Source organism: Odontomachus brunneus, unplaced genomic scaffold (genome assembly GCF_010583005.1).
Source record: "Odontomachus brunneus isolate Ranch 3 - 2012 unplaced genomic scaffold, Obru_v1 Obru_scaffold_140, whole genome shotgun sequence".
In the NCBI taxonomy this organism is placed as follows: Eukaryota; Metazoa; Arthropoda; class Insecta; order Hymenoptera; family Formicidae; genus Odontomachus; species Odontomachus brunneus.
Window position 1 is genome coordinate 847,378 of NW_022639590.1, and position 3,523 is coordinate 850,900.

Consider the following 3,523-nt stretch of genomic DNA (forward strand, 5'->3'; position numbering starts at 1 on the left):
GAGAGAGAGAGAGAGAGAGAGAGAGAGAGAGAGAGAGAGAGAGAGAGAAAGGTCTAGACAACTGGATTAAATTTTGCAGCATTGTAGGACTTTCGCAAAACGAAATTCCTGACGACCTTGAATTTCAGATTAAGCTTTCGTCATCGCTATATTTAACAGTAAAAACGATATCGTCGAAAGAGTGAAAATAGAAAAAAGTTGCTAAAACATAATATTTATATCCCGTAGCTTTCGGCGAAATTCGCCAGGATACGGACGTTTTTTTCACGCGATTTACGGCGAGCGTGACGTAGCCGAAGTTAAAATCATAAAGTTGCTCCTAAGTCTGACGACTAATATCCATGTGGATTTGTGAGTTTCAAAATGGCGTCAGCGGTGGGGCTAAGAGTTGCAAGATCGAATAGATTAGCCAAAGGAGAAATTAAAAGATGATTTTGGCGCGGCGTAGCATCGTTACTTTGTGAATAAAGACGTCGACGCGCTTTCTAGATCCTTCCACTATTGTATAAATATATTCGAGCGCATGACGGGCCACCGAGCAGCAGCGAGATCGCTGTAACGGCATAAAACGCTTGCCAAATAGCTCGTGAGGTTTCCTCTGCCGCTCGTGAAGCAAAAGAACCGTCGACGACGGACGTTTATGCTATCGCGAGAATAAACGTGCGATCGGAGTGCACGAGCGACCAACGTTTTCCTTACGGACATTCCACGACGGGCGGATTAATTGACGCGTTGAAGGCAGGCAGATAGAAAAGCCAGGCTACACAGGCTTCCTCCATATTTTTCTAAAGCAGCTACGCGCTCATACTATTGTACTAACGCGATCGAACTTTCGACAATTTCCGTTTCGTAACGTCCAACGTTCACTTACGTATACACTACGTACCAATGGATATATCTTCGCAACCTTCGATCGTCCGCTGCTGAGTTACACCAAGAGAAACCGCGACGCGACTATACAGTGGCGATGGCTCGGGGAAAAGTTCTAGACGGGTCTACGCCTCGCACGTTTCCAACGCTAACCGGGACTGCTATTGCTCGGCAGAAAAATCGCGGAGGCGCCTGTGGATCGATCGATCGTGCGACTCGACGGCCCATCCGTACTCACCCATCGACGGTCGGTTCGTTGATGGAGAGTTCACACTCGCGTAAAACCAAACGAATAGAACTTACCTGTGCAAGCGAGACGAAACGAGAGAGGCTCTACTCGGCAAGGATGACCGCGCAAATTGTGTATGACGTTAGCTTGCTCCCCTCAAAATGCATGCGGCAGCGATTCTCGAACTGCTAGGCGCTCACGTCTCCCACCACTACCACTACTGATGTCTGTTCTCGAACTTCTTATGGCTCCTGCACACAGGACGCGGAAACGCTTGCGGCTGCGCAGCAAGAAGCGACGCGGCAGCCAATCAACGCGCTGTTCTTTCATAAGAGCTGCAAATTTATTGGTTACTACGTCTTTCTTGTCGCGCAGCGGACACTTCCACGTCCTGAGGGCCGATTGTGTATTTCGAAACAAAGTGAAAATTACAAGTGAGCAAATTCACTAGACATTGACCAATGAAGTTACAGATATTCTAGTAAATTTGCTCACTTGTCATTTTCACCCCATTTTGAGATACAAAGGTTGCTTTCCAACAAGAGACACAAGTCAACACATCCTATCTTTGTTACTCACTAAATGTGGAATAAAGATAGAATGATGTTTGTGTCGACTTGTGTCTCTTGTTGGAAAGCAACCACAATCGACCCCCTAGACTGCGTTCAAATTCTTCATCCGGGTGCACTCTATTACTAGAAACACTATGGCCGCGTTCTGGTATACGCTCGTAACGCCCAAATTGCCCTTCAAGCCGTTCCATTAGATGCTCACGGTGTTCACGACGTATTGTTGTAACTAGCTTTATAACTAGCTTCCTAAAGGTGCCTTTACATGGGAGCATCGAGCGTTAAAGCGGTAGTCAATCAACGTGCTACTTTCCGCAGGAACTACAAGTATATTTCTGAAACCTGATACGTTGATTGGCTAACGCTTTAACGCTCGACGTTGGAATGCTCCCATGTATTGGCACCTTTACTCCAGCTTGTTCCTACGGTAAGGTATTGAGTTAGAAGTTGTCATAAATTACAAAAGTACTAGATGGTCGTGCCTATCATAATTTTCGGCCCTAGTGGAACTACGAGTAACTCTAATGGCTCCTACACACAGGACGTGGTAATGCTTGTCGCGCGACAGCCAATCAATATGTTGTTTTTCCGTAAGAGCTAAAAGATTATTACTGAAGACAGCATATTGATTGGCTGTCACGCAAACTTTTGCCGCGCGGCAAGCATTATCGCGTCCTGTGTGCAGGAGCCATAACTCTAATTGTCGTAAACACCCATTGGCTGCGTTCAGCAGAGAAAGCTGCTTTGCAACTGTTGTAAAATTTGTGAATCTGATTGGAGTATGCTCTTAATTTTGATTAAATCCAAGAGCATGTACCATTCAGATTCACGAATTTTACAACAGTTGCAAAGCAGCTTTCTCTGCTGAACGCAGCCTTTATTTCGAAGAGTTTTATTCAACAGTGCAATGGCGTTGGGGCGATATTCCTCTCTGTGAAGTCTGTGGAGCGAAATATTGAAGAAAAAGAAGAAGATATTATATAAAATCTAAATCTACGAAGGTGAAACACTCACGACGCTCAAATATCGTTCCATTAGCTGTTACATCCAAGCTACTGGAACGAATGCTAGAGGCGTTGCAAGTGTGGGCGTGTGAGCATATAACGGAACATATCCTATAGTATATATTACATATACTATAGCACTTCTAAGGCTGAGTTCCCACTGAGTGCGTCACGTGTCGCGTCGTCTGCCTGCGTCACGACTTAACCAATCAAATCGTTCCATTGGAACAAGTGCGTCGTGCGTCACGTTATCCCAATTAGAGGATTTGATTGGTTAACTCGTGACGCAGACGACGCGACGCGTGAAGCGTTCAGTGGGAAATTGAAAGCCTAAGAAATTGGCGAATTGAAATTGAAAGCATCTAACACCCCTGGGGTGATCATGGTTCTTTCATGTGAATCTTGTGTGTACTTTTCACTTTTCACATTTTCACAATTTCACTTATAGCTTGTTCGATTGGCCCTGAGTTAATCGCTCCGAGAGCGATTAATGACGTCATAAATCTCTATTAGCCAATCATAAAGCTCAAAATATTTGTTCGACCAATAAACGCAAGCTGAATAACCCAGAGTGGGTTAATCTAAAGCTAGTCAAACATGCTATTAAAAAGGTTTACGTGAAATATGACATAACCTTACCATGTAGTAATATATCTGTGAGGGCAAAACAAAATATGATATATAAAATATTAAAAAAGTAATATAAAATTATAATTTATATCTATAATATAATTACTAAAATATAATGTATATAAATATTAGGACCTTAACTTAGTTTCCGCCCGCAAATGTTAGATGGCAATGCAAACAGTTCTAGTAGTCATTACTAACGAAACAGGTAGTTTGTGATT

General features: G+C 43.5%; 1 protein-coding gene across 2 annotated transcripts in view; it reads right to left on the reverse strand.

Moving 5' to 3' along the window:
• The window catches only part of LOC116850267 (dnaJ homolog subfamily A member 1), a 5,890-nt gene extending 4,549 nt beyond the window's left edge, over nt 1-1,341 (reverse strand). The window contains exon 1 of one of the 2 annotated variants that reach the window (XM_032828331.1): nt 1,174-1,341. The gene's annotated coding sequence lies outside the window, so the exon portion shown is untranslated. Of the gene's footprint in view, nt 1-886; nt 1,127-1,173 lie in introns of those variants that run through there. The other variant, XM_032828333.1, reaches the window with a different exon arrangement.
• Nucleotides 1,342-3,523: the final 2,182 nt, after the last annotated feature.